This window comes from Cupressus sempervirens, chromosome 2 (assembly GCF_028749045.1).
Source record: "Cupressus sempervirens isolate cs-2001-9-10 chromosome 2, ASM2874904v1, whole genome shotgun sequence".
Lineage (NCBI taxonomy): Eukaryota > Viridiplantae > Streptophyta > Pinopsida > Cupressales > Cupressaceae > Cupressus > Cupressus sempervirens.
Window position 1 is genome coordinate 576726539 of NC_143119.1, and position 24709 is coordinate 576751247.

The window sequence follows — 24709 nt, forward strand, 5'->3', positions numbered from 1 at the left end:
CTCATCATGTCACAATCTCAATTCTAATCTTATAATAGTCTGATTTAATAATCTTATATAGACATAGTTTGCAACTTGAATGAGGTAATTGATTGAAAGAACTCAATTGAACTCCTAATGTTTACAACTTTTTATTTACAAAACTAATTAAAAGGACTCAACTAAGCTGCATCCCCACACTATAAGTCATGATGCAAGAGTATGAGGTCTCAAAGTAGTCCCTAACTATTGTACAGTCTGCCCAAACCAAATGTACCTTTGCAGGCAACTTATTTGGTTTTGCAATATTTCTCCAAGAGAAGTTTACATTAATAGAAATACAAATCAAAAGATGATGCTACACAAACTCACATGAGATTTTCAATGAATCGCATATGTTATGTGAGCTGAATCCTGATTCACTTGACAATTGTCACGCATGTTGGTTTTTGAAAATAAAATAAAAGAGTTATTACCTTTTAACTCAGAATCAAGAGGTTTTTCGGCTCTAACATGTGCGGCAAGACACCAAGTTTTTTTCAAGGCCTTGGATATTTTCTTCAAGATGGGTTTTCTTAGAGGCATTTTTCCTTTAGAAAATTTCAATGCTTGAAGACAACAAACCTGTGAGGCTTCCCGCAAGCCCTCTGCATCAAAATCCAAAATTTCTTGGAGATCTCCACCATGGTCCTTCCTTCAAGATAGTGATCCCCTTGCATAGATTGTCCCACAACCAAGTCACCTGACTGTCATTTCCCACAAGGATGTAAAAGATCCCCACCATTATTAGTTGCGTCACATCATTTTTTGTGAAAATCCCTCAAGATTTAGAGTCTAGATTGGTATCTCCTGATGCATCATTTCCACCAGGAGTATTATTAGAGCCTGAAGATGATATTTTAGGTTATCCATGTTCAAAAGAAATCCATGTTGTTAGCTACAAGACACATTTGAAATTTGACACAACTATAATAAATTTAATTCAAGAGTCCAATGCATCAAAATGACAAAAGCTTCATGAAATTTGCATTTGCAAAAGTGTAACAAAGATATGTAGTAGATTTTATAAAAGAAGACACCTAATGATTATTTTATTAGAATAGCATATTGAAATTTCTGCACATACACACAAAAGCATCTCCTTAAATTTTTGATACCTATTTAAATCTCATCGAAAAGAAGTATCATAAGCTATATACATATAACACAAAGTAAATTGAATCGGGATCAGCAAGGCCAAATCGAATTACAAATTAGCCATGAATTGGATTTGAATCGGCTATAAATCGACAAATTATTTTTTTTTAAAACCTTGAAATTTAGACAGTTGAACAATTTAAAACTTATTTTGTGCACCCTTTATTGAATGTATCTTAAACACACTATAACATCATCAAATAGAATCTAACATACATAAACAAGGAACATAAATGATAAATCCATCACATATATAAAATATAAATTTTAGCTTAAGTAAATAGAAACCATAGGATCATAATGAGTCACGACATAGATATATAGAATTATAAATGTTGTCAAATCATATATGTATGTAAGATGAAGATTCATAAAATCAGTGACAGCAAATCTAGCTCAAGTCTATCTCTCACTTTTCCTCTACTTTTGTTGTACTCAACAAATAGAAGGCCTTTTAGAGTTATAAGAAAGAGAAATGTGAAAAAAAATCATTAAAAAAGTTGTATTTTTTAATGTCTATAAGTTGTCCAATTGGGCTGCCTGATTTTTCCAGTCGATTCATGGCAATTCATGCCAAGAAATAATTGATTTGATTCACTGATTCACAAAAAGCTGCCTAGCTTGAATTGAATCGTGTGAATCTCTATGATTACTATGATATAACATGAACTGCAAAGGTCAGACTAAAAAATAGTTAAATACATAAAATAATACAGGAATGTACATTAAACCATCTTTAGTTATTAGAAATGGAATATTTCAATTGAACAGTTCACATCAAACCAAGATGAATAAATGACTCGTCAACTCTTTTGACTAATCAAAGAACTAGAAAAGGGATTCTAATGTCAACAATTAATCAATAGATTAACAAAGCCAAGATAATAAATAATGGAAGAAAGCATGAGAGGTCAGGAATCTCAAATATCTAATCTATTTCAGAGCTAAGTTTGTATGGAAACAAATCTCATGACTATTCTCAATCAATCAGATTTACTGATATTGTCTCCTTATTTTGTAGATTGTGTTGGGACATTTACAAGATTCATGAACTACATAGAAACTAAAAAAGAGTATACCAAGACTAGACTTTGTCAATTACAGCCTACTGCAGCTATAATTTTGCTTGAAAAAAACTATACGAAGGTCTCATTTTTTTAGTTTTATAGACTCTATAAACATATACCTCGTTCAAACTGTCCAAATAAATTATTTTGGTACAAACAGGTAAAATAAGAAATCTTAATATTTTCCATACTGATAGGATATAAATTATAATAATATAGAAGCTGAGATACAAAAACATTTAATTTGTGTTACTCATTATGTGTAGGTTTTTCTTATGCTAGAAAGAACTAAATAAATTGCATGATTGAGTTTTTTTTAATTAAGCTTAGGAAGATTTTGTGAATTAAAAATAAATAAATAAATCAAATCAAATCACACAGCATCTGGCATGGTTGGAAAGTCAAGTTTTTTTGGGCACATGGAGATATGATATCCAACATGTATCCATGTCATATCAGATATAGATACGGGGATACACACACCCAGAGAAGAGCACAGTTGTATCCAGCTACTCGGACAAAAACTGATAGGGACTGAACCTCAAAAATAGTATGTCCCATGGAAAATGCACCCAAATCAGGAATGCAACCTCAATTTGCCTGATTTGGAAATAAAGCACTTGGGAATGGATGCATACTAGGTACAATAGGAATTTTGCAAGGGACATGTACCTAAGTAAACCCTACCTCAAATAAGAGGCCCATATTCTTAACAGCTTGCTTGCCACTGGACCTGAGAATGAAAACAACCCCTTATCACTAGGCCGATGAATACTAACTAAGATAATATTGACAACAATTATAGATGTAATGGATCCATGTATTAGGGTGTATATTGATTAAGAAGAAGGCATTCCAGGTAAAATTTACATCATAACAACTACACAAAAAATAAATATAATTGCCAAGCATTTCAACATTAAATGTACCTTCTGGATGGCTTTGTAGGTGCTACTACTGCTGGAGATTTCCTTGGATTCCAACAAAGATTGAGTTTTTAACACCAAAGCTGTGAGGCAAACCCAAAATAAACATAAGAAAATTAGTTGACCAAATCAACAAGAAATGCTCACAACTTTGAGCAACAAATAGCAGTAAATTAACTAAAACTCCCATTAAAAGAGCTATGAATACTTGCTGGATCTATTAAAACATGCCAACCAAACATCAAAAACAAAAACAAAAAATCTTTATTTCCTCCGTATAACATTACTAAACGCAATTCTCTTCATCGATCTCCATTAACATAGTATTTCCTTTAACATAGTATTTCCTTAGGGACATTTATATTTCAATCTAATCTCTGAAACAACAATAAAAATTACCCAAACTGAGAGCTACTATCGAATGGAAAATCAGTGGATGTTTACCATTCTTGGGTAGGGACGTTGTTCCCCTTTGCCCTTTCAATATACAGGTCCACTGCCCTATGGGGTGCCAAAGAACAAGACTCAGGCATGCATAGTCTGGGAGTCTCAAAGTGAAATCACAACTTTGAAACTAAATCTAAGGGACTTTGGAGCTTCCTGCCCCCCTTCAAAAAAGAAGATTGCCCTAATGACAAGGGTAGAGTAATGTCACTAGGAAGATAAGAGTGAATTCTGTACTATTGGGATTCACTGTAGACTCACCAAATCTTTTAACTTGGACTCAGACTCAGCAACATCTTTATTGGTACAAAACTATCATGATTCAACAACTTATGAAAGTTTTTTAAATTTATAATTGAGTAAAAAAAAAGTTAATCCTACTTATCTTTTGCAATGCAAAAACAAGCTAAATTGCTTAAGTTTTACATAGTATATCTCCTACACTTGTAAGTGGACCTTAAATGCAAACTCCTTTATATTTAATGAAGAATAAAATTTCTTTTCAAGTTTAATCAGCAGATCAAGAGCTATATATTTACTAAATCTAATGAATTTTGCATTACAAGTACATCACAGAGTGATGGCAAAAGCTTTAAACAATATTTCCTATTTTCCATCAATATGGTTTACTACTAAAAATTAAATCTCTAAGAGGATGAAGCTATGACCTTGATAAGAAGTTGATATTTTCCAAATTTAACATGGAAATGGGAAAAGCAATCACCAAAATAATTTGAAAAGTTATTGTAGGTAGTAACAAGAGAATCCGTAAAGGAAGCATCCACAGTGAAACTAACATACTTGTCTAGCATCAGTGTTAACCAATCTCACCCCCACACCAAACATAATAATAGGTCTATCAGTAATGCTACCATAATAGAAAGGACAAGCTATTGTGTCTAACAAATGGATGCAAAGAGATACATAGAACATATTGGATCTTTTAAAAAGGCTTCAGAAACATTCAAGCAAATGCAATTATCAAGTGCAAAGCCAAATTCCACACCATTTCCAGTGTTGGTCTGACTTTTCGTTTGATAGAAATCCTTGTCCAGTTGTAGAAAAGTCAGATTTTTCATTTTAGTGGTGAATAGGGTTTAGGTGAGTCATTGGTTTTCTCCCTTTTTGAAAATTTTTATGAAAACCTTATGTTTCTCTCCATTTCTAAACTGTTAGGCGCGAAGTGTTTAAATTTTAAATCGGGCGAATATTCTTTTCCTTTTTTGTCTTCTATGCCCCGAGATTTTTTCCCTCTCAGTTTCCCAGCCATCCGATCTAAGTAAATCCATCGTTGTCGTTTCCTCGCTATGAAAACATGGGCACTCTTTATGTACAGCGAGGTAGCGAGTGTCAGATAATGTTGAGACAGGACCGCAAAATGAAGACACGGCAATCAGATTTTTAAAAAAAAAACTGGTCATTCAGTCACGGACACCTGGCCATTGTTGTCAGAGCCGAAAGAAGGACCTAATTAAAAAAGGGATAGAGGTCGGCGCCGAAATGAGTATCTTTCCGACCCTTCGCTACCTCGCTATCAGAAATCTTGAGCATCTCACCATTAGCGAAGTAGCGAGGCGCCGTAAAATTGAAGAGTTGGTGACCTTGAAATTTATCGGTACCATGATTAGTCCAAGTGGCATGATCAGTAATAACTACCGATGTCAGAAGTAGTTAATAGCAGCAATAGTGATTTGATGGATCCTTGCATTTTACGGTGCCAAGATTTATTAAATTTGTCAGAGCTCGCTACTTCGCTATCAGTAAATTCTAGCATCTCGTCGTTAATGAAGTAGCGAGGCACCATAAAATCAACAGCCAATGGGACCTTTAGTAACGTGGGATGATGACTAGGACTAAAGTAAAGTCTTACGGGGTGCCAACTGTGCAGAATTTCATACTTCATCAATGCTCTCGACCCACGCCCCATTGATCAAATGTGCAAGAGATCCTGAGCGTCAGATTAGAACAAAATCAATAGTCCTCACTATCTCGCATTGGAAAGTTGCATGTTGTTTAAACTATGTGATGCAGCGAGTATAAGGCCCACCATTTATCAAGAAACTTCGTGCAGCTTCCCCACCTTTGATTCGGTCTCTTATCAACGGTCGTCGTCTTCTCACTATGAAGAGTTGCTAGGGGGATACGTATAGCGACATAGCGAATAAGGGCCCTCTGTCGTCTTTTTGAGTAAGCACAGTAACATATCATCTGTTGAATTAAGATCAGATTGATGGTTGTCATTGCTTCGCTATGGCAAGGTGCTCATTCTTTATGCATAGCGAAGTAGCGACCTGCTGACACGCATCCTCAGTTGCTAGTGGGTCCAAACATAAGCGCCATCAAGGAAAGAGTTATGTACGTGGTAAATTTTCATTGGATCAATTGATCAACATGTCAAGTGCAACGCCTAGTTGTTTTCTCCGTATCACATGATCGTAGGATTTTTGAAGTTCGACGGCACAGCTTTAAAACACAGAATGTGGTGTCACTCTCTGTTTTAATTAGACATGAAAGCATCACGCGTGAAAAAAATAGAGTATAACACAAAAACATTTCATCAATTTCATCTTACGCGAGCAAAGATTCTGAGCCATTCCTGAGCAGAAGTAATTACTGAAGGAAAGCGTGCTGAAGTTTAGCAGAATTTGTGAAATTGTCCGTTCGCAGAAAGTTTGCAGAAATACAGAGGAAAACAAAAACAGAATTCAAGTAAGTAGTACTGCCATAATCTCTGTAGGCTTTTCAATTTTGTAAAAAATAATCCAAGATGCCTCCGAAGAACGGATTTTTAGGTCAAATAAACTATTTGGATAGAAATGTGCATGATGACTTGCTTGAGTTGCTCCCAAAGTCTATTGTAGAGAGAGTGCAAGTTAAAAGGTTAACCTCATTAAACCCTATGCCGAGGATAGCTGATGGATTGTATGATAAGGGTAATTGGGTCCAGGATGCTCAAACTTCACAAATGGGTTTGAGTTTGTTCAAAAAATGGTTTGCAGAAAGGAAATTGTATGCCCCACATGCCAATATATGGAATTTTGATCTGGGAAAGCTAGTTGTTCCCAATGTGTTTATGGATTATGACCTTCTTGAGGCCGTGGCAAAGAGTTATGATCAAGCCACTAGGGTAGTGAGAAGAGTAGATGGTGAAGTTTTAATCACCATCAGTCCAGAAGAGATTAGGGAAGTTTTCAGTTTGGGACCTCTCACTAGGTATCATGTGCCCATTGATTTGACAAAATTAGAAAAAGAATATATGTCAAAAAGGGATGTAGTTAGACAAGGTGCACTAAAGGCCCACATAGGCAGAACTGGAAACCTATCAGCAATAACATCATCTTCTAAAGAACCTTTCAAGAAATCATGCTTCAATGCCAGGACAGTAGAGATATATAGGACCCTGTGCAGAGTCTTTGGAGAGGGTGAAGAAGATTTTATTCATGTGAGCTTCATGTATATGATCATTCAAATCTCCTCTTTTGGTGTAGAAATAATTTTTGATTTTGCATCTTACCTGGCTAATTAGATTCACAGTGGATTGGTGGGGATTGCAAAGGGCAAGATGGAGAAGGTTTGGGGTCAGTACTCCCTATTAATGCATATGTTTCTATTTAAAGGGGTTACATATTTTAGTAAAGAAATGGTACTAAACAGGGAACAAGAGGGGGAAGCACTACCAGTTCAATTATGGAGTGCAGACATGACTGGGGAACCAGAAAATGCTAGTTTTGTTAGATTTGATAGGCACTTTGCTTCCAAACTAAGGTGCCTCATATTTAGTGACAATCCCAAAATTCCTAAGGCACTAATGCACCTTGTTAGGCCTATGGACAGACCCCATAGTCTAAAAGTTTCACATAATTGGGGAGATATCATCCCATATCCGGTCTCAACTGTCATTAGAGTTTATGGATTCAAAGGGACACCCCATGTACTACCTTATTAGGTGCCTTTAAAGGTAGGAGTAGCTGAATTTTTATGGCAGTTGGGAGGAGTGGACGAGACCTTTTTGCACAAAAGGAGAACAGGATCAATTTTTCCTACTTGCATTGTAGCTCACCAGTTTGTAATAACTAAAGAGGGGTGGATCTTCCTCTACAAATTTTTGGATCAGTATAAGATAGCATGAATTTTATTTTGCTGAAGATGTAATAAGGAATGAGTACTCTCTCCAGGAGCAAGAAACAAAGAAAGAGAAATGGAGAGTCTATTCAAAAGTTTTGGAGTTTATTAATTGTTTTGACAAGGATTACAGTCCTCTTAGTAATGCTGCAACTAATGCAGATAGAATAAATAAGCTCATGAGTACATTCCCCGAAATAATGGATGTAATGAATGAGAAGAAACAACATTTTATTGATTTTTCTCCAGATAAAGCTAGGGAAGTAATGAGGAAATTGGGTTTCACCCCCAACATAGGGGCAGGTCCATTGGTTGTGCGAAAGAGGACAGGATATACTGTCATTCGGGATCAGACACTTACTATAAACAAAGGAAAGCAGATAATTGAATCTACTAGTGTTTTTTTTGAAGAAAGACCCCCTGAACCCTCTCCCAAAAGAAGAAAAATAATAAGGGAAGAGGAATCACATGATGAAGGTTACTCACCTTCCCAAACTCCTATGAGAATTGAGGAGGAGCAGCTCACCAATGAGCAAATTGAACAAATGGGATCACAAGGAGGAGTTTTTGTTACCCAGGCAGAAATTGATGAAAGGAACCCCAAGGAGCCTCCTATGCCGAGTTTTGAACTAACTATAGCAGATTTCAGGGGAAGGGAATTAGACCCTGTTTTAGAACAAGCCAGTCAGCAATTTTTGTCTGATAATAGTTTTGTAAAATCTAGGGCTTTCCATCAATTTGCATGGAGGGCAAACATGCACATTTTTGAGAAAAGATGTAGGAATATGAAAATAGAGAATCCAGAAATGGATGAAGCCTCTATTCAGAATCAAATAAAGGAACAAGTGAAACAAGAGTTCCAGAATATAACCCCTGAAGAGGGTAGACAGATGGTGAAAGATGCAAATATTTTATTATTGCCCAATTGGGACATTGTTGATGCCTTAATTTTTAATTCTGTGTCAAATAATTTGAGATTACAGGATCCAAATAAAAAGGAATTCTTGGGAACAGCATTCAGTAATATGACCAAGCTGCTCTTGTTATGTGGTCATTAAGAAGAGGATCCAGGACTACTCCATCACAGCCTGATGATTCAGGACTAACAGGAAGTATCATTGTGAGGAGAGTCGCTGATACTTCACATGTACAGGCAACCCACATGAATGTGGACTATTCTAAATTTGCCTTGGCCACTGCAGAAAAGGAAGAAAAGGAAATGATTGACCTACAGAGCAAGTATGAAACAGTGGTGGATGCCTACAATAAAGAAGTAAAAAGAGAATTGAGCTTGAGAACAAGCTATTGGGAAGAACCACTAGGCCAAAAATAACATACCCTCGCCCCCCAGTTGAACCTTTTAAATCCACCCCTCTCATAGATATACCAAATACACCCCAAAGGCCACAATACTACACTGCTGAGGATTTTGAAGAAGAAAAAGGCAAACTGTGGGCCTTACATGTAGAATTGGAATCCAAATATGAAGATAAATTGAGAAAAGCTCTCACATATTTGGGGGACAAGATTGAATGGCCGCTAATTTATGATTAGTTGGCCAGGGTGATCAGTATCTGGGAGGATTTGAAATCTAATGATGAGGCTCTAATGCCTATTTTGAATAAATGAGTAAGAAGGGAGAAAGAAATAACACTTTTGTGTTTCTCTGTCATAGATGATTCTTTTGATCAAATTGAAAAAACATTTGATATTGCTTTTGATCTTACTGACTTTAATAATAAAAGGGTTCATTTACAAAAATTAGTAGTAGGCTACTTTGAAAAGTACAAGAGCCAGAAATTCAGTTTATTTCCTCATGCCTTAGATAAAAAGAATAATTTGAAAAGCAAAGATGAATGGGCAACACTTGATGATTTATTCTGTTTAAGAATGAATCAAGTCATTAATGAATCAGGGCATGCATGGTGGGCCGCCACAACAGAAGAAATGGTGAAGGCCCAAATATTCTTTGATTCTTTAAAGCAAGAATTCGTTACCCATTAATAAGGATGCTGAATATGTGTTGAAAAGATAGAGGGATATTTTACAGTTCAATTGGCCAGATGATACATTATTTGATAAATGGATGGCAGATATGGCTCCCGTTGAACAGTTTGATGAAGATGAAAATGATAGTGATGAAATGCAAGGCGAGGAGATCCAAATCATTGACCCAGTCACTACTCAGACCCAACCGGAAGAAGAAGACAAGGATGATCTGTTACCTTCAGTTACAGACCCGGGACCATAGGATGCCGATACAACTAAGGAAAGGGAAAAGGTAGAAGTTATTTTCCCCATACAGGATAAAGATGGTGAAAGCCCACAGGTGGAGGTTGACGTGCCATCGTCAGAACAAACTTCATCGTTGGTTAATTTGGCTATTGTATACGAGGAAGGATCAGAATAGCAACCAATTTAGCAACACACGAGCGTGTAATAAGAGGGCCCACAAAAGGAATGTCTAATGTAAAACTTTTGCTATTACTCGCATTTTTGTCATCTTGTTACAAGTATATGTAAGTGTCTTTTAAAGGACACCTGTCATTGTTTTAGCCTGAAGCTTGTTGCATCTCACACTATTTAAGTGAGATTCCAAGGCTAAAAAAGGGTCCAAATTCTATTTTTCTAAGTAATATGCTTAGTCTGTTTTTTGGTCCAAATTTTAAAAGCAAGTTTATGATGTATTTTCTCTGTCAATTTTCTGAGAATACATGAATATAGAATGAGTTGTGTTTCTTTCTGAAGGTCATTCTGAGTCTATTGTAAATGATATACCATTTTCAAAGAAAATGAATACAAATTGTGAACTGTCCCCATATCAGTTCTTTCTGAATCTTGTCTCCTTCCAATTACTTGGTTGTCTTGATATTGTATAAGTAAAGGCTTGTGCAATTGAATGCAATCTAGTTAGGTTGTATATCTATTTATCACTGCTATTAATTCAATGGATTAAATAAAAGCTTTGATGAATGTGATAAGGTTTCTTTAGTAGTGGAAAGGATTTTGAATGATGGATTCTGATAAGAATTGCTGATAGAATTTGTTCTAAGTCAACAATCTAGATCTGAGAACTTGCTATAGACTCTGAACCCCAATGGATTAGGCATTGATCAAATTGATTCAGCTGAAGGAGAAGAATATCATAAATGATTATCAAAATGTAGCATCAAGTCAAATTTTACTTTTATTTCTTGTAGATCTTCAAAGCTGGCCAGCACTTGTCTGCATAGAATGTTTTAGCTTCAGTTAGCCACTATTGTTAAGAACATTTGCAGATCTATAGAAGAATTCTTGGCCATATCTATTTTATGGGATGTGTTTATCAGGTTAGTAAAGAATTATGTATATGTTTGAGGATTTTTGAAATGAGAATCAGAATGGAACTAAGAATAATCCTCATACACTTGTTCCAGTTTTGAATCATCCCTGGGTATACCCACCCTGGTTTTGCAGAGCCAAAAGAGTAGAAAACCAACTGTGGTTTTGTTGAAGTTGGGTCCAAAATACTTTGCATATGCAATTGTTAATAAGAATTGGCTAGTTTTTAGATTGTGTGTGTACTGTCATCCTGGTATTAAGCATTTTGTTGCTTAGTAGTTTTAGTGCATTTTAAAACACCAACAAAATGGCAACTCTGTTGAGGAGTTGTCCAACACATTTGTGAGAAAGTACTGCAGTTTCTTTGGTCCTGCTATGTACGTGTGTGTCATGTTATCTAATTTTTTCCTGTGGTTATAAGGGAATCTTTTAGTGACAAACCTTGAGAATTTAAAGAAGATAAAGCCCAAGTACCATTGCTACACACTGACGTATCCCGCCTATCCAAGTGTCTTATCTAACAAGCAAGAGTTGCAATCTTACGACATCAGTGATTGGTCTATCTGTGCCAGATATTTTTGTTTCTACTTGTGTATTGTTTTCCTTGAGTCAGCAATAAGTGTCATTACATACTTTCCCGAAATAGGGTGGCGACTCAGTCAAGGTTTTGAAGCTAGTGCTTATTGTAACAAAAGGTGAATATGGTTGACAAGAGAAAGAACACAAGAGCTTATATAAGAGCCAATCCTGATGTATCAATGTATACTGATCTACCCCAAGGTGGTAGGAAGAACCAAAATAAGAAGAAGACAGATCCAAATCCCACTTGGAAACCCAGAGCATCCGCCAATTCCCATTATCAACCAGTAGTAGGAAGAGAGTCTTCTTCGCTTAGTTTTGAATCTGAAACTACAAGACTCTTAGGAGGCATTTTCTGTATCCCATTACCAGATGAGAGAGTCTTTCAAGACAAAGATGTGTCTACAATAGGAGTTGCTTCATCAAGGCCAGATCCTATAGCAGATATGAACTATAGGCTAGGATTTAGGAGTTCATTTGATAATCCTTTTAATCCCAGAGCAGCCCCATATGTAGAGCCAAATCTTATAGATATGGATGACCCTGCCGATTCAGAGGCAACTTCTGCAGATCCTAAAGAAGTGCACTCTGAAATAGGATTTTTGAAGAAATGGATTGCTGAGGAAGAAGCTAAACATATTCGTCTTGAAAAAGAAAAGGAGCAAACCACCTTGGATGCCATAATAGAAAGGGATGCTCTGCTAAGAAGGATGGCTGCTTTGAAGGAGCAAAATAAAAAGTTAGAAGAAAATACCACAACTCTCCATAAGGATGTTTTTGGAGATGTTGATAATCTGAGAGCTAAAGTTCAAGAACAAGAGAAACACCTAAATCAAAGGCAAGAACCAGTTATTGCTCAAATCCAAGCCTATAAACCTGTGGATCCTGTAGAGCCCACTGCAAAAGCTCCAGATAAAGGGAAAGGCAAGGCTATAGGAATCCAAATAAATGAGCCTCAAGCTATACCAAGCAAACCTATACAAACCTCCATGTCAAAATTAGATCTAGATTTGGAGAAGGCTCGAAAAGAGAGGGAAGATCTTGCAAAAGAACTTGAGAAGGTTGAGAATGAAGCTCAAGCTGCAGAAACTAGGAGAAAAATCCAATTCATAAAGTCTAATTCTGCATTGGCTTCATGGCCCAATTTGTCTATCCCACCTGCAATTCCTGCACCAACTAGTGGTCCAATAATCTCAATTCAGGGAGTACCCCAATCTGCTCCTACCTCATCTTCCACTATTGGCACCCAAGTCCCATTTGTCCCACCTCAACAATCCCAAGCTGCTCCTCTGAGTCAAGCTAATATAGCTAGTACCTCAAATGTTCCTGGTTTCCAGAAGAAACCTGTGTATCTGAAAAAGTATAGACAAATATCATTTGCTGGTATTCCCGGTGCTCCACATCCCATATCGTTTGATTTAAGAGATAAAGTGGTTAAGTTCTATGGGAATAATGTTGTTACTGGTGAAGAACATTTGAGAATTTTCATTGATATGTTGAATGATTATGAAGTTGAACATGAAGATATGGTAATGAAATTGTTTGTGCATTCACTAATAGAGGATGCAAGGGATTGGTTTAGGAGGTTGCCTGATGATAGTATTACCTCATGGATAAGTGATAGATTTGGATAAGTGATCTGTTAAAACAAGGGAAATTTTCAAAAAATGAAGAGTAACATCTCATGATAGGTGCAGAAGAGAAAAATAAACATACGACGGTGGGAATGTTTCCTCTCATGCCTAATACCAGTCAGACAAGCCAAAAGTAATGTTCAAGATCATAGACATTAAGGTCTAAATGACTAAGAAATCTAAGATGAAAAGCTCAGCTCTGCCCACATAAAAGATTGTAGATCCCAATTCACCATTCATCAATGAGCAAATTATGAAATTAAGATTGCAAACAGTTTGATAAATTATCTAAAATGCTATCTAGGACCATGTAAACTTAAGCCATGTGAATATGTTCCCACAAATAAGTAGTTACAAATAAAACCACATTCACACCAATAGTGAATAGCTTGATTCAACTCCTATTTACTAACAACCAAGATGTCTCAAATTGTAAAGCCAAAAGAATCAAAGCCAAAAAAATCTAACAAACTATAATGTCAATGAAAACTCACAAAGTTAGAAATGGTTATACATAGGTGTTTATTGAAATAATACTCTATTTGTAATGGATGATGAACTTTACAAATACAAATGTTCAAAACCAATATTTTGATGAAGTTTTTGTATTTTGAGGATCATATTCAACTAAAGACTATCCAAATAGACTTATTTTGATCTTTCAATTCAAGAAAATGAGAGAGAAAGAGTAAGGTTCCTTATTCCAACTTACATAGATGGCATGCCAACCATAGGAACCTGGATCATGGACGAGGTGGGCATGTGATCATCACCAAAGAACATGTATTCCTCTTTTTTTGCTCTTCCAGCAATATAGATACCAATGAAATTCCTAATGATACCTTGTTTTTCCATTCAAAATGGAACACTTGTTGTACCCCTGCTTAGACCCCAGTTACCATCTGAAGTTTGTGGCTATTTTAAAGACCCGACTTGGTCATATCCACATCTGTACCACAAGAAAAATTGAAGTCATCGATACCCTAAATGTCTTTTACATAACCTTTATTTTCTTGCAATCAAGTGAGTGAAGAAGGTCATATCACCTCAAATGTGTTTTCTAGTTAGATGAATTTGGTGTTATATTCTAGATAATAGGTATGCTAAATTTGTAGCCATGTGCAAAATTTATTTCAAGATTTAGATGAAGATATACATTACCAATGTCTTATACCTTTAATGTGTTTGTTTCTCATGGTTTTTGAGGTTATTAGCTCCTCTAATTTATGATTTGTCTCAATTTGTTTCCATTCTTTTTGAAAAGGGTGAAAAGGAAAGGAAAATACAGAAGTAGACCCGAGGACACTGGAATTGGTGAATTTTACAATGAAACTGTCACTAGTAAGAAATCGCATGGAAGACCCCTCATCAGCATATTTAATCTCGTAATCATATTGCTAATTAGAACTCTGACAGTCATATATTCCATGGTCTACACACACAGCTGTACAAGGGGGGTCATTGCATGATACCAATAAGCGTTGATTTGGTTTGGAGAATTGATGGAATGTCTATAGAAATTCAAAGTAACCATTTGAATTAGAGATTGAAAATCATAAATCATATTTATGCCCACTATGGACTACTACAAGACATCTAAGCATCCAAAGCCCCTAAAAGCGCTAAACTAGCCATAGAATATATGGAACATTTTTGTAATTTGTACAAAAATATCATATGGTTTTTGATTGTCAATTACCTTGGCACAATTTCCTCAAGGGGCATCACATTGAAGCCATGTTGAGTCACTGCTAGTGTCTACATCCAAAAAATATTGCTTTGACGGGTTACCAATACACGCAGCCACATAGTAAATCCTACAAAATTCAATTTGCATATTCATTAGCTTCCAATTTAAATTGTAGAATTAAAATTAAAATTTGTAAGCTTGTTCTATTTTGTTACCCATTTTGAAAAATGTTGCCTTGCACATTGAATATGATAGTCTTGGTTGCTAACTGCAATCTCACAATACTCTAGGTGTCCTATTTGACTAATGAGGAGACCTCAGATTGCTCATTCTTGGGATAAACTACGAATACATTTGCTGCTACTAAAGACACAGAGATTTACATGAACTTGATGGAAAACTCCACTAGGTTTTCAAACCTCTGATAGAGAGCAAGTTGGTTGTCAGCTAGGTCTCTCATGGAATTCTCTAGCCTTTCCAATCTCACCTTGCTATGGCTATGCTTACCCTTCTTCCCACCACCTTTGGGGTGTCTTTTCTCAAGGAGGTACCTAGCCTCAGGGGTGTCAGAGACATGGGAGTAGCTTAAAAGTCTTGGGGTAATTTTTTTGTGCTGAGCCATTCTCTTCTTTTTACCAGGTTTGGCTTCACTTTCAAAGGAGTGGGAGCTAGAATCATGCATGGGGGATTTAAATTTTTCCATCTGGAGATATTTGTTGGACCTCCTAGCACTTTTCTTACCCTTCTTAGTGTCTAAATCTGACTCAATCAGGCTTATTTTAACCTTAGACTTAATTTTGACATCTGGGGCAGGAGTTTTCTTGAACTTCCTGTGACTAGGGCTAGGGCCAAGGCCAAGGGGGGCTTGGGGGGGGTGACATAGGCAAGAGAGTTAACCAAAAGAAACAGATTTAGGGCAAGATGATGGATATATAGTTTGTTCATCAGCCCCTAGCGGATGAAGTAGAAGATTTTCCCCTCCTCGTGTTTCTTCCTTGCCTTAAAAATGCAATCCTTTAATGAATGCAATAACAGGAATGGGAAGGAGATTTGGTCTAGATTCCTCAAATGACTTAAGATATGGAAATGGTAGTGGTATAGTACCTGGAAATGGTCCTCCAAGGTGATATACCGCATGATAACATAGCTAATGATGTCTTAGGGCTTAGGAAGGGCAGCCCGACAAAACCCTCCCTGCATTCTCTCTGGTTCCTCCTTGCCTTTGAAGAATTTTTGCAAGCTAGCTTGCTCATTGACCTTGGCCTACCTCCACCATTTATTTACTTCCTTTAAAAAATTACCAACCCTCGCAATGGTTTCCTCTAAAATATTGAAGCTCATGCAATTGACAGTCACCTTCCCATCCTTCCAAGTCTAAAAGAAATGCATTTATACTACCTCATCCTACTTCACCATGCCCTCCATATACTGTAAAAGGCCACCCTCCTGCAAGTACACTATCACCACCTCACTACTATGAATGCTATCTTACACACCCATCGGTTAAATTCGATCACTATGTTTTATTTCATCACCCAGATCAACCACTAATTCTTTAGACAACAAAGCCTTGTTGCAAGTTCTGATGTTGCAAGTTCTTATGACCATCATAAGTGTTGGGTGGAATTGTGGTACAAATATTAAGGATAAACGATAAGATTAAGAGCCAGTTCATCTCACATTTAAATATCAATCCAGGGTCGTAAACTCGTGAAAGGTATAGTGGCTATATGCTCAAGGGATGAAGATAGCATGCCAAGTGGGGATGGATGCAACTAAGAACATGTGGAAGGAAACCTACAACAAACCAAAACAAAACTGGTGATAGGAGCTAAGCTGAAACCTGCAATAAATCAAAACATAACTGATGACAGGAATTGTCACTTCCTACGACAGGAATTAAACATTTAAATCTAAAATAAAACAATCCTAAAAACTAGAAAGCATGATAACATAAATTTAATCTAGAATTTAACATTGCATAAAATAAATAAGAAACCACAGAAATCTGAATTCACACTTATATCTTAAACAATACATGAATCAATAATCAATTACAATAACATGAATTAAAAAAAGTAAGCTAATATAAGAATTTTATATAAGAAATCAAATCAAAACATATATAAAATAAAATACACTCTAATCTAAAACAAATCACCAGTCATTCTGAGAAGTGGATCTTGCCTTCTCAATACTCCTGGTGATGGAAATAAATGATCCTCTACGCTCCTCCAATCAAAACAATGATATTTTATTCATCCATATATAACAAAGAATTTACATAGAATTCTGCTACAGGGAGATCTGTGTGTAGAAGTGTTTTTCTGATATATAAATCTGCTATAAATCTGTTCTCCTTATAGCTTACATTATGCATCATATATAATTGCAGTCTTACAACAAATGCATATAAAAATAGAGAGCTTATTTTGTTGTATCTAATAAACATTCTCACGTAATTCCTTGTTTGAGAATGACTACAAATTATTAACAAATTTGTGTGACATCAAGCAAAAATAGAGATGGAAATGGTTATATCAACTCCCCTATCAAAGTGAATTATTATCCACGTGGATATAACCATTAGTTGTTGCAGAAAAATGTGGAGTTTGGGCTGGCCGCAACAGCAAACTCAAAATTCTTATGTTTATAAAACCATCGGTAACTTCTAAATGGTTGAGTTTTTGAAGATTCCATCGCACGGAAACTTAATTGGGCCCATTCTGGACAAAACCCATGTCTTAGATTTTTCAGATTCGTCCTCATTTGCTCACAAATTGAAACGCAAAACTGACTGTCATATTTTTGCCTTGCAAATTTTGTTCCCTCTAAATAGCTGGCACATAAATCACGAGATTTTCCTCTAATTATTTCATGTAGATTTCACTTGATATGATATTATTTATGGATAAGAGATCATGAATAGTTATATCCATTGCCATCATATGACAGGTAGAAGTTTGTGACCAAAAGTGACAGGAAGATTTTCTGCATGAAAAATGACAGGAAGATGAACAACCTGAAATCTCTATATTAGAAAATATATTTTCCAAGACATAAAATAACAATGCTTGTTAGTAACAATAATCAATAATTAATTCCTGTATTTTAATCTCAAAACTATATCAAATATAACTTATATATATTTAACCATATGTAACATAAAGTAGTAAAATGGGACAAGATGGAATGGAAAATAGAATATGGAAGTAAATATGATGGCACATAAAATGAATAAAAAGATGGTATAAAATGATTCATAAACTGCTCTCATCAATAAGACCGCAAAATTTCCCAAAAAACAAAAAATTACTCTTCACGGCACCTGTGAACATTCTCTTACGTCCATAAATGACTGTTGTCAATTATATCTTGTGCGCAAATTCATTAACCTACCATTTTGATCATTACTAGATCATTCGCTAGATCTTGCCAAATCCATCCTCTACGTCCTTTTACGGCAATAATCACTGTTCATGGAAACCAAAATCACAATGCAAATCAGTAAACAATCATGCCAAAAAATCCCTTTATGAAACATCATGTTAAAACACTCATGGGGAGACAAGGCGTGCCACCTATTCTGATTATTCATATCGTATTCATCAAGGTACACTCCCTTATCACAACTTGAGTTGATGATGGAAACAATCTGACGTCATCCCTTTCCACAAAACGCATGACAGCATGGCCAAATTTAGCCAGCCCATCCACCACGCCATTTCCCTCATGATGTCACAATCTCAATTCTAATCTTATAATAGTTTGATTTGATAATCTTATACATACATAGTTTGCAACTTGAATGAGGTAATTGATTGAAAGAACTCAATTGAACTCCTAATGTTTATAGCTTTGTATTTACAAAACTAATTAAAAGGACTCAACTAAGCTACATCCCCACACTATAAGTCATGATGCAAAAGTATGAGGTCTCAAAGAAGTCCCTGACTATTGTACACTCTACCCAAACCAAAGGTAACTTTGCAGGCAACTTCTTCGATTTCGCAATATTTCTCCAAGAGAAGTTTACATTAATAGAAATATAGATCAAAAGAGGATGCTACACAAACTCACATTAGATTTTCAAAGAATCGTATATGTTATGTGAGCTGAATCCAAATTCACTTCACAATTTTCATGCAAGTGTTGGAAGTATTCAAGATATGACAGGTTACTAAGAGGGGAGGGGTGAATCAGTAACCTCAAAACTTTAAAACAATTCAGCACTTTAACCATATATACTATTCACCATTCATTCATCTAATCTATTGCATGTATGAGAGATCAAACATTCATAAAACATGTACACAGTGATTTGGTGACCCAAAAACCTTCCAAATAGAAAGTAAAACTAGGGTGGCGATGACACCCACAAAACTTCAATACTACATAATAAAGTTGGCCTGTTAAGGCTTACATTGACCACTTCTGGTGATCTACCTTGTTAGGAGCACAAAGGACTGCTAGGTCCACCTTGTTAGAGGATTTACAAACATACAATGAAGTATGCACTCAGTTAAGAGATTTACAAAAGACTGTTAAGTCTACCTTGTTAAAGGATTTAGAGACTGGTTCACCTGTTAGGATAAAATACTAGATTTGACTTACAACTTGATTGCTGATTAGATCCTTGAAGTACAGATTACCTCTTGTGATTGATGAATCTTTACTGTTCCTTGATGACCTTGCTGGGTATTTTGCTCTGCTCCTGATTTGCATTCATTCTTCTCAAAACATTACATGTCTATTCCTTGATACTCTCATCCATTCATTGTACATGATATAATACATTACATATATATCATTCCAATAATTATAATTGCAAGGTCGGTTAAAATACAAGTGAACAAAACATTACTAAGTCGGCCCGATAGTAAGTAACGGGTTCACTGAACTGACTCGGTGACCTTCTGATACTCGACGTCCACTGCATTACTCAGCATCATCATGCACTTGGTAGAAGTGAAGGCTTGGTCCATACTAATCACTTGACGTAGTTTTGACCTTGGTGACCACTAGTGACGCGGTAGATGTAGTGTTACTTGGTAGATACTACGCGCTAAGTTTACCTTGCTTTACTCGGTAAGCATTGTAACTTCCATGCTCGCTTTACACTGAATTCCCATGACACAGTCTGACTGTTCAATAGACACTGAGATGCTCGGTAGATATAGAGATGCTCGGTGGATACTGTGATGCTCGGTGTAAACTGTGAAGCTCAGTGTAAACTGTGAAGCTTAGTGTAAACTACTGAACACTTCTAAGCTTGGTTAACACTAAAATGCTTGGTAAATAGTGATGTAGATAAGTGTTGTCACTAATGGCAATAATAACTTAATGCCAACAATCTCCCCCTTTGGCATTAGTGACAAAACACTTATGAGCCAAAACATATGTACATAACCTGACTTATTGAACTTTGGTTTTCCAAAATTGATCTTTGTAGAATTGTTGCGTATTCATTTCTACATATATCTTCTTGATGACTTATAATATATATACAAAGATACTTATGTATACATGCTAACTCTATTGAGTGCTAACTCCCCCTTTCACTTATGTTGAATCTCTCCCACTTTTGACAATAATGTCAAAGGACTATATATATATAGTTTATAGGGTTACACCAAAGTGTGATAGAAAATCTTGATGTACCTTAAGGATGGTGGAAAAAGTATTATCCCAAGTCTGCTGCAAAATTTGACAGGTGGAGAGAGCAATTTGAACTTCTGCTGATAGTTGGATCATGTGATCAGCCACTGAGAAGTTCTGATCTTGGACCAATGTTTTGCAATGAGCAATATGTTTCTGCATTGTATCCATGATAGGAGGGATCATGTTCTGGATGTCTATTAGTGTAGACCAAATCCTTTCTTCTTCTCTCAATAGTTCTACCTGTACATCTGCCAGATATCTTATTTTGGTGTGATGGGAGATTGTGGAGGAGGAGTCCACCTTTAGCTTGGATGCACTTGATTGCATATCAATGTCAATCTTATTTAGCTTATCCTTTATTTCTTTAGTAAAACCAGAAACATCACAAAGTTTGGCAAAAAGTAATGCTACATTATTAAAAGAATTTTCAAAATTACCCAAAAATGTGGACAATTCAACTTGCTTGATTGCTATCTATTGAGCAATATGCTCTAACACCTTGTTATCAAATTTTCTTTCAGCCTTTTAAATTAGTTTCTCTTGTCTGGAAGGATCTTCATTAAATTTCTGTACTGCCTCTTCTAACTAAATCAAAATGTGTTGAGTGGAATATACTTCAACACCTATGGCTTCTGTAATTATATCCTTGGCATTCTCAATTATTCTGTATTCCTTATCCCTTTCAGATCTTAACTACTTCTACATAGCTTTCATCTCTATGAGTTGACTAGCTAACCTCATCTCTTCAATGGTAGCAATGTCATAGTCAATCTTTGGTATTACTATCTCTGTGTCTAGGTCAATGTCTTCTCCAATTTCCTTTCCAGTGATCAAAAGTTTTAATGGATGTTTTTATTTGACTTCTGTGATTACTGGTTTGACCTTTGGAATAGACACAATAGTGGAGATAGAAGGGCTAGCGGTGAAAAATGGGATAGGACTCAAGGATTGAATGCCAATAGAAGTACTAACTAGATTAGAGATTGAAACACTTCCCAAAAATGGTGACACACTTGGTAGAGTACCCATAGCAGTATCTGAACTGATTGGAGTTGAAGTGGATATAGATAATGCTGACAAAAAAAAAAACTCTAGAACTTACTGGAATTGATGAAAACAAAATTGTAGAACTTACCGGTACACTCACTGATGGTGAAAGAGCTAAGGAGGCTAACTCGGTAGCTGAAGAAGTGACAGATAGCTCGGTAGATAAAGTGCTTGGCACATTTGATTCAAATACCTAGGGCTGGGATGTGGCTGGTGAAGATTGAGCAATTGTAGTGGCTGTTGTGCTCACAATTTCACTTGCAGAAGTTGTCTCCATAGTATTTTTAACAGTTTTTGGTGGAGAGTGAGGAAGAGATGCAATAATTGCTACTGCAATTCTTTTCGGGTCATCTTCATCTTTTTCTTCCTCAAGTGCTTCTTCCTCCTTGTCTTCTTCCTCTTTTTCTTTCATTACAGCATGCAGCTCTCCTAGAGTAACTGTGATGGATGGAGTGTTATCAAAATCATCATTGTCACTGCTATCATCATCCTTGATTTCAACAGGATCATCTGATGGCTTCCTGAGATGATATGCATCACTCCAAACATCTGTAGCATTTTTGACAACTGATTCAATGTCTTTTAATAATATGAGACAAGTATTGAATCTCTTATTCATTCTTCCTTCATGATCTTTCATTGCCTTTTTGACTTCTACATCTGTCAGAGTGGGTACTAATTCCTTCAATTTTTGCTCAAATATATCTTTGATAGTTTGTACCGTGTTCTCCCATCTGACTTTTATTTTGTCAAGAAGTATTGCAGGAATTTGAGATGCAAATTGTTCAAGAGAGAATTTCCAAGTTCCTAATTTTTCCATTACCAAGTCTTTAATCTCCTTTTGCTCTATAGGATTCCGAGTTTCATATTTGAGAGCTTTAAAATTGTTGATGCCTACACCAATCCTTAATTGTTTTAGCCTTTCCTCAAATGTGAGTGGAGGCTTGACAAGTATAGTTTCCTTCTTACCTTTCTTGGTTCTCCTAGTGAAAATTGCAGTTGGTTGTTTCTGAGGTTTGGTGATAAACACCTTTCCTTTCTTCTTTGGTGGTTCCTCTTCTTTTTCAGATTCATGTTTTTCGCCTTCTTCTTCTTCTTCTTCTTCTTCGTCCTCTCATTTTCCTTCAATAAGCATTAGAGGGCCGATTGCAGTTTTCAATTTTGCTATCTTCCTCTTGCCTTTGCTTATAGCCTGGGGTAGCTTGATTTCAAGCTCAATTCTAGTCTTTGCTTCATCATAAGTGCCAAAGGTAGGAAGCTTAGGATCTACAGGCTCATTCACTAGTGCTTCAATAATATCCTTGGCTTCTTCAATATTGACCTCATAAGGAAGAGGTTTCACCCAGGCAACTCGGGGTCTGACTACCTGAATGTATACTCTGTCACAGTCAACCATGAAGCATACATCATCTTTGTAGTCTTCAACCAGTTTTGGTGGAATTCGAAACCTGTTATTCATTCTTTCCTTGAAATCTTCAAAATAATTATCCATAACCTTCTTAAAGTTTTCACCCATTTCAGCAATAAACTCATTAATCTGATATAGAATTGGGGTGTCTTTTCTCCATACAATTGAGCCCTTTGATGGAAAGAATTTTTGAACATAGAAAAATAAACAAGTGAACAGGGAGCCAAATTTGTAGGGATTATTCTTTGAGGTCCTTATGCTATCCATTTTCTTGTTCAATTGTTTCAAAAATAATTCTGATAGGTCAAATTCTAGATTTTTCTTCACAATCTTGAATGCCAAATCCACGGCCTCACAAGGCACACTATTCAAATGACTAGAGCTATAAATTTTGTGAGCAATGATGTGAATGCCAAACCTTAATTCAACATCAAATACAGTGCTAACCTTCAAAACTCTACCGTCCCATTCAACTAGGGTTTTCTTCTAAAGTTTTTCTCGACCCAGGGTTTTGGTAGTTTTGGCTTTCCTGAGAATGGGAAGACCAGTAATCTTATGAATCATCTTCTTGGTGATTAATACTAGCTGCTCTAACCATAGTTGCCCATTGTGAACATGACTGAGTATGTACCTGATCCACTTAATTTGGAAACTTCTTGGCATATGCGAGATATGGGTTAATCCTTTGGTCTCTAGATGCTTATGCTCGGGTTTCAAAGAGCCATCAACACTCATTTCTCCTAGGGCATTATCCATTTCTAGGTTTCCAATCTCTTGAACAGAACATTTAAAATGTGTACAAATATCATTTATGAGGAGCACCTTTGGTGGAATTTGGGATTGAGCTCCATTAGGGTCAAGTGACTTTGCAATGGCTGGAACAATTTTGAAGTTAGGCGCTTTCCATTCTACACCCTTTACTAGCATCTTCGAACCCTTCTTTGCCTTGTTGCTGCTGCTACTCCTAGATGCCATCACTACTCGGTAGGTGTAAGAAAAATTTGAACAAATTCTTTGCTAGAGAATCGCTTAAAATTGCTTGGAATTTGCTTGTGTGCACCTGGAAATCTCTTACCTCTGAAATCGCGGTGAAGAATGAAATCAAATTCTGCCTTTTTGACGAAAATTTTGCCATTAATGCTCGCTACGAAAGTAGCTGAGATGACATAGTTCTTAACAGGTTCTCATTCATTCAGTTGCTCGGTAGAAGCTTGCAACTCGGTGATAAAACTTATGTTACTCCCGACCTAGCTTGGTAAGGTCTTCAACTGACTTTCCTCGGTAGATGCAACTCGACGAAAGATATGTTTTTTTTTTAATTTTTTAAATCCTTGTGTATATGGAATATTAATTTGATCATTTGCTTTCTTTCATTTGGAACTGCTTGAGATATCACTTGAAGATGTTGTTCCATATTCTTGTTTATGAATCTAGCTTGGAATGGTGGAGTCACCCACTTCCTGAGTGACATGGCCAACATTTGAATTGTTCTGCTTGGTAGATTTAGGAATCCATTGTTGTCTCATCTACTTTCGAATGTTATCAGCTTTAGCTTTCTTTTCATCTTCAACTCTTCCTATATTCATGTAGTTTTTAGCTATATGACCGAGTTCTGTGCATGTATAGCACCTTAC

The 24709-nt window shown here is 36.2% G+C and overlaps 1 long non-coding RNA gene across 3 annotated transcripts in view; it reads right to left on the bottom strand.

Moving 5' to 3' along the window:
- Window positions 1-419: 419 nt before the first annotated feature.
- Window positions 420-24709, bottom strand: part of LOC149574741 (uncharacterized) — a 32879-nt gene continuing 8589 nt past the window's right edge. Inside the window, exons 3-5 of one of the 3 annotated variants that reach the window (XR_016359659.1) lie at window positions 3173-3252; window positions 2931-2976; window positions 420-828 (exon numbers count right to left, since the gene is read on the bottom strand). This is a non-coding gene — a long non-coding RNA (uncharacterized LOC149574741). Of the gene's footprint in view, window positions 829-2578; window positions 2977-3172; window positions 3253-24709 lie in introns of those variants that run through there. The other 2 variants (XR_016359660.1, XR_016359658.1) reach the window with 2 other exon arrangements.